At 42.2% G+C, this 13,314-nt stretch overlaps 1 protein-coding gene across 16 annotated transcripts in view; it reads right to left on the bottom strand.

The window, feature by feature from the left end:
- LOC118702294 (carcinoembryonic antigen-related cell adhesion molecule 1) overlaps positions 1–13,314 on the bottom strand; it is an 813,263-nt gene that overhangs the window by 625,591 nt on the left and 174,358 nt on the right. The window lies entirely within an intron of this gene.

The following is a 13,314-nucleotide window of genomic DNA, read 5'->3' as shown; positions in this document are numbered from 1 at the left end:
GTGATGGGAAACCCAGAGGAAGTGCTAAGAAGAAATCCGTCCACTACCTTTCCTGTTTGGACCGTTAGCCCTCCGGCGAGCTCGAGACGGAAGCCCCGCCCTTCTTAGGGCGGAAGTGGCTTCACGAGAGCCCAGGCGGACAGATGGGAACCAGGCAGTGGAGGCGGGGAAGAGATAAGGGCAGGGACGCAGAGGCGGAGGCGGGACCTTGGGAGAAATTAGTTTAGCTCTGCCTCCTAGCGTCTGAATCGGCTCGCTCAGCCCTTAGCTTTACTTGCTGTTTATATTTACCTACAACTTTAGGCTGACCCTTTGCTCGGTCTTCAGTCTCTCCTTTAAAAAAAAAAAAAAAAAAAAAGGGCCGAAACCGGTTTGGCTCAGTGGTGGAGCATCGGTCTGCGGACTGAAAGGTCCCTGGTTCGATTCCGGTCAAGGGCATGTACATTGGTTGCGGGCACATCCCCTGTAGGGGGTGTGCAAGAGGCAACTGGTCGATGTTTCTCTCTCATCAACGTTTCTAGCTCTCTATCTCTCTCCCTTCCTCTCTGTAAAAATCAATAAGATATATTAAAAAAAAAGGGGGGGGGAGGGGAGGTTTTAAATGGAAATACCGAGATCCCGATTATTTGCCTCTTTTAATTGACTGCTTCTGTACGCGCCTACTCTGTGCCAGGCACAGGTAAACATTATGTAGTATTAGTACATGTACACTTGTTCAGAAGCGCAAAATCAAAGGTGCCAGTAGGTTCTGTGTCTGGTGAGGGCCCACTTTCTGGTTTATAGACAGCAATCTTTTTGTGCATCCTCATAGAAGAAAGTGGGAAAGGAAGCTCTCTGGGCTTTTCTTATGAGGGCACTAACCCTATTTGAGGAATCCATCCTCATGACCTAATCACCTCCCAAAGGCACCACCTACAAATACACCATATTGCAGATTAGGTTTCAACATATTAATTTTTGGGGGCACACAAATATTCAGTTTATAAACTTTAGAACAGTTTATAATATGTATTTAAATACATACATGTAGCATGTTGTCAAAGCCTATTTTGCATTGTTTCTAAAATTTGAGAATAGTTTTAATATCTCAGATTCTCCCCACTCTTGAATCAACACTTGTGTTTCCATATGTAACTGTAAATGTATCCATGTAATGGGTAATTATTGTTTTTATTTTTATTTTTACATGCTGACTTTTTAAATTTAAATCTTTATTGCCAAGAGTATTATAGATATCCCTCTTCTTTCCCCCCATTGTTCCCCTCCACCAGTTCCTGCCCCCACTCTAGGCTTTCACCACCCTATTATCTGTGTCCATAGGTAATGCATATCCTGTATAATAAAACCCTAATATGCAAATGACTGAACAGCAGAATGATTGGTCACTGCGATGTGCACTGGTCACCAGGGGGCAGATGCTCATCGCAGGAGCTTCCCCCTGGTGGTCAGTGTGCTCTCCCTGTGGGAGGACCACTCAGCCAGAAGCTGGGCTCATGGTTGGCAAGTGTAGCAGCGGTGGTTGGAGCCTCTCCCACCTCCACTGCAGGCAGGTAGTGAGGAGAGAGGAATCCTGAACTGTTAAGAGTTCTGGACTATGAAAGGGATGTCTGATTGCTGGCTTAGGCCTGATTCTTGGCGGATTGTCAGTCTGTTCCATGTTTCCATACCTCTGATTCGAATACATATACTAGAGGCCTGGTGCGTGAAATTCGTGGACAGGGTGTCCCTCAGACCAGCCTGCACCCTCTCCAATCTGGGACCCCTCAAGGGATGTCTGACTGCCCGTTTAGGCCTGATCCTGGTAGTTCTCCAGGATCGGGTCTAAACGGGCAGTCAGATATCCCTCTCACAATCCAGGACTGCTGGCTCCCAACTGATTGCCTGCCTGCTTTCCTGATTGCCCCTAACTGCTTCTGCCTGCCAGCCAGATCAGCCTCTAACCACAACCCTGCCACCCTGTTTGCCCCTAACTGCCCGCCCCCCCCCCCCCCCCCCCCCCCCCCCCCCCCCGCTGCAGGCCTGGTTGCTCCCAACTTCCCTCCTCTGCCAACCTGGTCATCCCTAACTGCCCTCCTTTGCAGTCCTGGTCCCTCTCAACTGCCCTTCCCTGCTGGCCATCTTCTGTCCACATGAGGGCAAGATCTTTGACCACATGGGGCAGCCATCTTGTGTGTTATAGTGATGGTCAATTTGCATATCACTCTTTCATTAGATAGGATAGAGGCCCCGTGCATGGGTGGGGGCCGCTAGTTTGCCCTGAAGGGTGTCCCAGATCAGGGTGGAGGTTTCCTTGGAGCATGGGGTGACCTGGGCGAGGGGCCCATGGTGGTTTGCAGACTGGCCACACCCCCTGGGGACCCAGCGCAGGCTCTGGTATCTGGGATTTATTTATCTTCTACAATTGAAACTTTGTAGTCTGGAGCAAAGCCAAGCCTCCTGCTTGCTCCGTGGTGGCAACCATTTCTGTTGGTATTTATTTATCTTCTATAATTGTAACTTTGTAGCCTTAAGTGTAAGCCTGGGCTGGCCAGGTTGTGTAGAAAGCTTTGCTTCCTCTATTGCTGGGGGCAACCTTAGCCTCCTGCTTTCTCTAGCTCCATGGCTGCTGCCATTTCTGTTGGGATTTATTATATCTTCTATAATTAAAACTTTGTAGCCTGGAGTGGAGGCCTCATCCTGCCAGGGTATGCAGAAAGCTTGGCTCCCTCCATCACTGGGGAAACCCAAGCCTCCCTCCTGCTCACTAAGTGGCTACAGCCATCTTGATTTGGGTTAATTTGCATACTCACTCCTGATTAGCTGGTGGGCGTGGCTGGTGGACATGACTTGTGAGTGTAGCGGAGTGATGGTTATTTGCATATCACTATTTTATTAGATAGGATATATATCTAATAAAAGCAACTATTTATATATAATAGTTGCTTTTTTACAGAGAGGAGGGGGGAGGGATAGAGAGTTAGAAATATTGATCAGCTGCCTCGTGCACACTCCCTACTGGGAATGTGCCTGCAAGAAAGGTACATGCCCTTGACTGGAATTGAACCTGGGACCCTTCAGTCCACAGGCCAACACTTTATTCCTGAGCGAAACTGGTTAGGGCTCAGATTCTATTTTTTAGATTCAGTTGTTGATAGCTATATATTTATTGGTATTTTATTCATTTTTTAAAATCTTTTTTGTTCTTCCTCCTCTTCTTAAAGAATACCCTTCAACATTTCATGTAATACTGGTTTGGTGGTGATGAATTCTTTTAGCTTATTCTTGTCTGTGAAGCTCTTTATCTGACCTTCAATTCTAAATGATAGCTTTGTTGGGTAGAGTAATTTTGATTGTAGGTCCTTGCTATTCATCGCTTTGAATATTTCTTGCCACTCCCTCTGGCCTGAATAGTTTCTGTTGAGAAATTAGCTGACAGTCATATGGGCACTCCCTTATAGGTAACTGCTTTTCTCTGCAGCTTTTCTTTTGCTGCTTTTAAGATATTCTCATTGTCTTTAACCCTTGGCATTTTAATTACGATGTGTCTTGGTGTGGGCCTCTTTGGTTCCTCTTTATATTTCCTGTACTGGTAAGGTAAGTCTATTTCTTTCACCAGATAGGGGAAGTTTTCTGTCATTATTTTTTCAAAACCACCTGGCAGGAGGTTTTAAATATCTTGCTCTGTCTCTTCTCCTGGCATTCCTATCATGTGAATGTTGGTATGTTTGAAGTTGTCCCAGAAGCTCCTTCCATTGTCTTCATATTTTTGGACTATTTTTTCTTTTTGCTGTTCTGATTGAGTTCTTTTTGCTTCCTCATATTTAATTTCATTGATTTGATTCTCATAATCCTCTACTCTACTGGTGAATCCCTAGAAATTATTCTTCATTTCAGTTAGTGTACTAGTATGCTTAATTTCTGAATGTTCCTTTTTTATATCTTCAAAATTCTCAGTAAGATTCTTGTGTCACTAAGTCCCTTGAAGCTCTCATTAAGGACCTTGAGCAACCTATTAAGCATTGTTTTGAATTTTGAACCCATTTTGCTTCCATTTCTCCCCTCTCCCCCCATTTGTAACATGTTTCTTTGTCTTCTCATTTTGGCTGCTTCCCTGTGTTTGTTTCTATGTATTAGGTAGATCTGTTGTGTCTGCTGGACTTAGTAAAGTGGCCTTATGTAGCAGGTATTCTGTAGGGCTCAGTAGCTCAGCCTCCCCAGTCACTCCAGGTGCACCTCTGTGTGGGCTGTGTGCATAGTCTTGCTGTATTTTTGTTTATTTCTTTTTATACGGTACTGTGTGCTGTTTATGCTTTTTGGTCTCATAATTTTGTCTTCTTTTTCTCTAAAAGGCACTCCAAACTGTATAAATGTCAGACCTCACAAAACTACCCACACTGCTCCACTGGGCATCTTTCACAATGCATTGCATTTGCTTACATATGCTTTTCCTAGAATAAGGTGACCAGACATCCAAAAATCAGGACTTTTTAATAACGTTGCAGCAGGACAAACTGCTAAAAATTGGGACTGCCCACCAAAAGCGGGATGTCTGGTCACCTTATCCAAGAGGTATGTCTCATTCTCCTTGCAGCCCTAACACTTACCAGGGCCTGGTAAGCCCCCATTAAATGTACACTGAATTGAATAAAATAAAAATAGAAATAAAGTCAAGCCCCCATTAAATGTATACTGAATTGAATAAAATAAAAATAGAAATAAAGTCTTATTACTATTTTTCTGATTCTCTGTAACCCATAGCTTATTGATTAAAATATTTAACTTCAGTCTTTCCCAAACTTGACACTCCATGAAACCCCCCCTTTCTCTCCAAAAGCCCAAAAGAGTGGTGTGTACAGATTTCTTTCTGAATCAGCAGGAAGAAGAAAAGAAGATGAATTGCAGTTTGCAGTGGGGTCTCCTGGTGAGGAGTCCAAATGAAGAACTTAACCACCATGACTCAGCTATAAACTTGGGGGGCAGCCTTGGTTCCCTCCTCCTCTTTCTCCTCTCTATCCAGTTTTCTGTAAGTCCCACCCAAAAAGTTCTAAACTTTTTTGTGCTCTGAATTTTTCGGTGTTTCACAAAATCTACTGCCCCTTCTCAGAATTAGAAAAATACATAAGGTAAAATACATAGGATTTCAAATGAAATCATTTATATTGAAATACAGTCATCACAAGTATTTTAAATTGTGCTAGTAGTAATCTATGGGCTTCTTTAGCACATTTTTTTTAAAGTTCTATCATTTCTTTCTTTAAAAAATATTTTATTGATTTTTTAAATAAAATATATTTTATTGATTTTTCACAGAGAGGAAGAGAGAATTAGAGAGTTAGAAACATCGATGAGAGAGAATCATCGATCTGCTGCCTCTTGCACACCCCCTACTGGGGATGTGCCCGCAACCAAGGTACATGCCCTTGCCCGGAATCGAACCCGGGACCTTTCAGTCCGCAGGCCGACGCTCTATCCACTGAGCCAAACCGGTCTCGGCAAAATATTTTATTGATTTTTTACAAAGAGGAAGGGAGAGAGATAAAGAGCCAGAAACTTCAATGAGAGAGAAACATCGACCAGCTGCCTCCTGCACACCCCCCATTGGGGATGTGCCCGCAACCAAGGTACATGCCCTTGGCTGGAATTGAACCTGGGACCTTTCAGTCCGCAGATTGATGCTCTACCACTGAGCCAAACCGGTTTCGGCTCTTTAGCACATTATTGTTTATGATCAAGCAAAGGCCTGATGACTACTGTCATCTCAAAGCCACAGAGAGTGAAAACAGTATTTTCAGAGATCTGCAACAACTGTGCAGACTATGGAAACAGCTGTGCCTTCCATTGGCGGCAAAGCCTAAGTCCTGCTGTGTCACTGTGATCTATTGTCTACATTCAAGATAGGAGGAAATACTACCGTGTTTCCCCGAAAATAAGACATTCTCCAAAAATAAGACTTACTTACAGGTTTCCGAGTGAAATATAAGGCATCCCCCAGAAAATAAGGCCCTCCCTAGGCTCTGTCTCAGAATGCTATTGCTAAACGTGAAAGATTTGGTCCACTGATTCTGAAAGAAATGGAGTCACAAGAAATTCACCAGGAAATTCAGGAATTGGATTGTTATGATGATGTTCCAGAAGATGATGACATGATTGTCATTGAATAAATGAGTAAATTCTTGTTACTGTAGGATTCACAGTTTGTCTGGTTTGTGTTGACAACTACCGTACTACCGTACCGTATACAGGTAATAAATTTTCTTTATTTTCATTTAACAATAAACGTGTACCGTATTCTTCTTCATAGAAAAATAAGACATCCTCTGAAAATAAGACCTAGCGCATCTTTGGGAGCAAAAATTAATATAAGACACTGTCTTATTTTCAGGGAAACAGGGTAGGTTTTTGGTCAGAGGATAGCAAAAATCAAGACATAATTCCAAGTTCATGGACCCTCTCCCCCTGAATGCTATCCACAGATCCCTTGAGGGGTGGTCTGTTTAATCCAGGTTTCTGTTCTAAAATATTAAACCAGAAAATCTCCTTTGGGTTTCATCACATTTGTAATAGAATTTAACACCTTGTTGTGGCTTAGCATGAGCCAGCCGCCTGCTTGCCTCTCCTTCCTCATCTCCTTTTACTTCCTCTCTCCCTAACTCTAATCTAGCCATACTGGTCTATTTCCTGTTACTCAACCTGGAAAGAAATCTTCATCTCAGGGCCTTTGCATATGTTGCTGCTTTGTACCTTCCTTTCCTTTTTGATCTGCACATGACTGGCCCCTCCTCATCATTCAAGTCTCTATCAAATGCCTCCTTTCCTGGCCACCACTCTGATAAGGAGTCTTCCTTTCTCTTGACCTCATTGGTAACCTATTCATCCTATATAATAAAGAGGGAATATGCTAATTGATCCTCATGCCGTTGCAAAGATGGCAAGCACCCACAGCCAATAAGGAGGAAATATGCTAATTGACTGCCCTGTCCTCAAATATGGTGGCGCCCAGTCCCCTCAGCCCTGTCGGGATGGCAGTTGTGCTGCAAGGCTGAGCCCACCTCCAGGCAGGCCTGGCCACTCCATGCCCCTGCCTCTGGAGTCCCCAGTCCCCTTAGCCCCCCAGCCATTCAGGGTCACCTTGAGGCACAGGCAAGCCTTGGATGGCAGCTGCCAAGATGCCCAGGACTAGCCCGAGGTGCAGGCAAGCCTTGGATGGCGGCTGCCCAAATGCCCAGGACCTCCTGAGCTTATACTGCCAGCAGTGACAGCAGCAGAGGTGTGATGGGGTGTCATCTTCCCCTGATCACCAGGTCACCTCCCACCCCTGAAGGCTCCCAGAGTGTGAGAGGGAGCAGGCGAGGCACCAGACCTCTAGTTGTTTAATAACATGATATTTAGCCTCCATGTGTTTGTATGTTTTTACTGTAGTTGATTTCTAATTTCATTCCACTGTGATCTGAGAAGATGCTTGATATGATTTCAATCTTCTTGAATTTGTAGACCCTGGATGGCTGGGGGGCTAAGGGGACTGGGGACTCCAGAGGCAGACTTGTTTTCTGTCCTAACATGTGGTCTATCATTGTGAATGATCCATGTGCATTTGAGAAGAATGTGTATTTTTCAGCTTTGGGTTGAAATGTTCTATAAATGTCAATTAAATCCGTCTGATCCAGTGTGTCCTCTAGTGTCACTGTTTCCTTGTTAATTTTTTTGTCTGGAAGATATATCCAATGAAGTCAGCAAGGTGTTAAAGTCCCTTACTATGATTGTGTTGTTGTCAATCTCTCCCTTCAGGTCCTTCAGAAGTTTTTTTTTAATTTAATATTTTTATTGAAATCAGAGAGGAAGGGAGAGAGAGAGATAGAAATAGCAATGATGATGCCAAAACCTGTTTGGATCAGTGGATAGAGCATTGACCTGTGAACTGAAAGTTCCCATGTTCCATTCCGGTCAAGGGCATGTACCTTGGTTGCAGGCACATCCCCAGTAGGGGGTGTGCAAGAGGCAGCTGATCGATGATTCTCTCTCATCGATGTTTCTAACTCTCTATCCCTCTCTCTTCCTCTCTGTAAAAAATCAATAAAATATATTAAAAAAGAAAAAAAAAAGAAATAGCAATGATGAGAGAGAATTATTGATAGTCTGACCCCTGAATGCCCCTACTGGGATCAAGCCCACAACCTGGGCATGTGCCCTTGACCAGAACAAAACCTGGGTCCCTTGAGTCCACAGGCTGATGCTCTATCTGTGAGCCAAACTGGCTAGGGCTAGAAGGTTTAAAAATATATATATTTAGCCGAAACCGGTTTGGCTCAGTGGATAGAGCATCGGCCTGTGGACTGAAAGGTCCCAAGATCGATTCCGGTCAAGGGCATGTACCTTGGTTGCGGGCACATCCCCAGTGGGGGATGTGCAAGAGGCAGCCAATCGATGATTCTCTCTCATCGATGTTTCTAACTCTATCCCTCTCTCTTCCTATCTGTGAAAAATCAATAGTATTTTCCGGCGTATAAGACGACATTTGAAACAAAAAAAGTCAACCGAAAATCGGGGGCAAAAGACCAAAATTGCACAAAAATTACCTGCAGATCTTGACGGCAAAGTAAGTCTTTTCTTTAAAGTGGGAGGTAGTCTTATACAGCGAATATAGGCCTAAACATGTTTTAACTGTAAAATTAGGGGGTCGTCTTATATGCCGGAAAATACAGTGATATATATATATATATATATATATATATATATATATATATATATATGTATATATATATATATCTTACTGTAAAATTCCTGCTTTCTTTCTCTCTCTCTCTCTCTCTCTCTATATATATATATATAGAAAGAAAGCAGGAATTTTATTAAAAAATATATTTAAGTGTTCCTATATTGGGTACATATATGTATATCAGGGTTATATCCTCTTGTTGAATCCATCCATTTAGTATTATGCAGTGACTTTCATTGTCTCTTGTGATGGTCTTCATTATGAAGTCTATTTTGACAGATACAAGTATTGCTACTCCAACTTTTTTTTTCCATTTGCATCAAAAATTTTTCTCCCCATTTCTTCACTCTCATCCTGTGTGAGTCTTTTGTTCTGAGGTAGACAGCATATAGTTAGGTCATATTTTTGTATCCTTTCAGCTACTCCGTATTTTGTTTGGAGCATTTAATCCATTTACATTTAAGGTTATTATTGATAGGTACTTATTTATTGCCATTTTAATTCTGAATATCTAGGTTTCTCTATTTATTTTTCTCATTACAGCAGTCCCTTTAGCATTTGTTATAATGCTGGCTTGGTGATGATTTACTCCTTTAGTTGTTTTTTTTTTTTTTGTCTGGGAAGCTCTTTATTTGACTGTCTATTTTGAATGATATCCTTGCCAGAAATAGTAATAGTAATCTTGGTTTCAGATTCTTGCTTTGCATTACATTGGATACTTCATCCATAGCCTCTGGCCTGTCAGGTGTCAGCCTATGGGAGCTCCTTTGTAGGTAACAGTTTGCTTTTCTTTTGCTGCCTTTAAGACTCTCTGTCTTTATTTTTGGCATTTTAAGTATGATGTGTCTGGGTGTGTGCCTGTTTGGGTTCTTCTTGCTCAGCACTCTCTGTGTCTCCTGAACTTTTTTCTTTACCAGGTTAGGGAAGTTTTCTGCTATTATTTCTTTAAACACATTTTCTATCTCTTCCTTTCTTCTTCTAGCACACTTACTATTTGAATTTTATTACATTTCATGTTGTCCCACAAGCTCCCTTAAGCTGTCCTCCTGTTTAAAATTTTTTTTTTCTTTTTGGTTTTCTGATTGAGTGATTTTTTTAACCCTGTTTTCTAATCACTTATTCAATCTTCGGCTTCCCCTAATCTGCTGTGTATTCTTTCCAATATGTTCTTTAGTTGTGCTATGTCATTCTTTATTTCTGTTTTCATAGTTTTATCTTTTCTCATGCTGCTGAGCATCTTTACCATCATTATTCTGAATTCTATATCAGATAAATTTCTTATCTCCATTTCATTTATCTCTTCTGGAGAATTCTTTCATTAAAAAAATATATTTTATTGATTTTTACACAGAGAGGTATTGAGAGAGATAGAGAGTTAGAAACGTCGATGAAACCAGCTGCCTCTTGCACACCCTCCACTGGGGATGTGCCTGCAACCAAGGTACATGCCCTTGACCGGAATCAAACCTGGGACCTTTCAGTCCGCAGGTCGATGCTCTATCCACTGAGCCAAACCAGTTTTGGCTGGGGTTTCTTTCTTTGTCTCCTCATTTTAGCTGCCTGTTTGTGTTTGTAACTATGTGTTAGGTAAATCTCTCTATGCTTCTCAATCTCTAGTGCAGAACATTGTCAAATGCTATTTCTGACTAAGCCTCCAGAGACTACCTCTGCCTGTAGATTGATGACTGCCATTCTGACATGCAGATGGTACAGCCACTGTGGAGAACAGTATGGAGTTTCCTCAAAAACTAAAAATGGAACTCCTATAAGACTCAGTAATCTCACTTCTAAGAATATATCCTGCCGAAACCAGTTTGGCTCAGTGGATAGAATGTCAGTCTGCAGACTGAAAGGTCCCAGGTTCGATTCTGGTCAAGGGCATGTACCTTGGTTGCAGGCACATCCCCAGTAGGGGGTGTGCAAGAGGCAGGTGATAGATGATTCTCTCTCATCGATGTTTCTAGCTCTCTATCCCTCTCTCTTCCTCTCTGTAAAAAAAAATATTATATATATATATATATATATATATATATATATATATATATATATATATATATATAAAATCTCCTAAGAAACTAGAAACACCAATCAGAAAGGATATATGCACTCCTATGTTCATTCTGAGTGAACAGTGAGCTGATTCAGGACTGGGGTTGGCCAGCAGGTGGCCCCATTTCTCCACAATTTAGAGAGAGTGAGATCTGAAGGCACTTGGGGGAACAATGTAGGTTTACTAGTTAAAACAAATGTACCCCTCTGGTGTGGATTGTTGTTAACTGAGGAGGCCGTGCATGTGTGAGAGATGGGACTATGGGAAATTTCTGTACCATCTTCTCATTTTTGCTGTGAAACTAAAATTGCTTTTAAGAAAAACTGTTGCATGGCTGTGGTTGAGCATTGACCTATGAACCAGGAAGTCATGGTTCTATTCCTAGACAGGGCACATGCCCTGGTTGTGGACCTGATCTCCAGTATGGGGCATGCAAGAGACAGTCAATCAATGATTTTCTCTCTCATATTTGATGTGTTTCTCTCACCCTCTTCCTTCATCTCTGAAATCAATACAAATATATTTTCAAAAAATAAACTGTTTAAAAAATCATTTGTGGGCAGGAAACTGTTCATGCTGTGATAAGGGAGAGAAGTGGCATCAGAGTGCATTAACTTTGTAGGAAAAAACCACTACCTAGGGATCAGACAGAATATATTTACTTAATTTATTCTGATCCCCTGGAGAGAAACTGAATGCAGGTCCTGTCCAATGTGAGCACCTATTCTTGGGTAGGGAGCCATAGTTGGACAGAGATAGGCACAGTTCAGGGTGATTGGGCCTGTGAAGAAGGGACGAAGTACTCCTAAGGAATGTAGAGAACTCTGCCTAAAGGGCATATCAGAGACATTATTTTCAGTAGATGAAAAGGATGAATAAGTTTTTGGGAAGAGCTCAGGATCTCATGGGGTCTATGCAGGGCATTTGTGTATGCAAACATATGCTGGAGACTGCAGACCCAGTTACACAATAGGCCAGGGAAGCAGAATAACTACATGGACCAGGCAACTGACATCTCAGTAGAAACTGGACGGAGACGTTGGTATGATGTCAGTTCTGCATTGGACAAAGAGTGTGGACAGGACTGGACTAGGTTCATGTAGGACTGAAGTGAAAGAAGCATGGATTTTCAAAGGGCAGAATATGAAATGAGCTCCTGAAATAAAACCTGGGTAGTTATGGGGGAGAAGTCTTGTTTGGAGAGAGGAGCAGAGATGGTGCTCCAACTTTGGGATCTCATTGGTTATTTCTGCAAAATGTCAGAAGCTTATAAGAGATACGTCCTATTGACCAAAACACCTTTCCGTGCCCTGCAATGGGAAATGGAAAAGGGTGGCATATTAAACAGTACTCACAGTCCATTGGCTGTAATATCTGAGGGCTGGCTAGTCAGAGGCCAGAAGCCCACTGGCTCCCTACAACTCCAGGTGAAGGTTGCTGCACTCAGAGAGGCAGGGACATACAAGAACATGAGCAATTCTTAAATCTGCCCCTTTTCCCAAAGCTGACTTCTGCAGAACCTACTTCCGCTCGCTCAGCACCAATGGGGAGCCCTAACACATAGGCCTAGCTAGTGGTGTGAAAAGCCCTGCCAGGTCTGGCAATAAGGGAGGTGAGCTGCAGAGAAGGGCCTGCCCCTAGCTTCTTCCCCCATTCTCAAGTCTTAATCACTTTCTCTTTTTGCTCCTTTCTGTTAACCTTTAACCTCAAATTATACTTTTACTTTTCTCAGCTGTAGGACCTTAATGTATTGGGGACCGTAGGTCCCCTGAGTAGCAGGGTCTTATCCATGTTGCATGCTGCAGTGCTTCCCTCCTCTGTGATGATGTGGGCTTGGTCACTGGAAAAGCATGGCACAGCAAGGTTTAGGCAGGTCTATTAAGGCGCAATCATGTATCTAAGGTATAGCAAGAGGAGGGAAGTAAGATGTGAAGCTACTTTCATACTTTGATTATCTCGCACTGACAAGTGTTGCAGATTTGTTACTCTGTAATCTGTTGAGTAGTCCACCTTCCCAAAGCCCCAAACAAGAACAAATTGTAATTGGATGCCATTGCCAAAAAGAGTGGGATAGGTAACAACAGAAAAATGAATCAGTGATCAGGCATGTCCACTGCCCTTTCTACAGGTGGGCATGGGGATGGAGGTCTCCAGGTCTTAATATATTTGGAATAGCTCAATAGGTCTTCATATATCTGGAACAGTTCAAGGAGAAGAACTCATAAGCAGAGGACTAAGAAAAAAATGTAAGTAAGATCTTAATATTACTTAAAGATATAGTGAGAAGAAACATACTTTTTGAAAAACCCTTGAGACTCATGTCTGGCTCCTTGGAGTCCTGAATCTTTCATTCTATATTTAAATAAAAATTATCTTCTGATTGATTTTGGGCTTGACAAGGATAAAGAAACTTCGCCCAATATTTGCCTAGACATTTCCAGTAAAATACTTTGGTAAGAGACTTTTATCTAAGCTTGTTCCTTTATTTGTAAAATGAATGTAATCATGCATAGTTTACCAAGTTGCTATGAAGATATATGGGCATCACATACAGTGAGTACTCAGTTAATGG

Source organism: Pipistrellus kuhlii, unplaced genomic scaffold (assembly GCF_014108245.1).
Source record: "Pipistrellus kuhlii isolate mPipKuh1 unplaced genomic scaffold, mPipKuh1.p scaffold_m20_p_38, whole genome shotgun sequence".
NCBI classification, from domain to species: Eukaryota; Metazoa; Chordata; class Mammalia; order Chiroptera; family Vespertilionidae; genus Pipistrellus; species Pipistrellus kuhlii.
The sequence above is the reverse complement of the archived record's forward strand: the minus strand, read 5'-3'. Positions and strand labels throughout refer to the sequence as shown.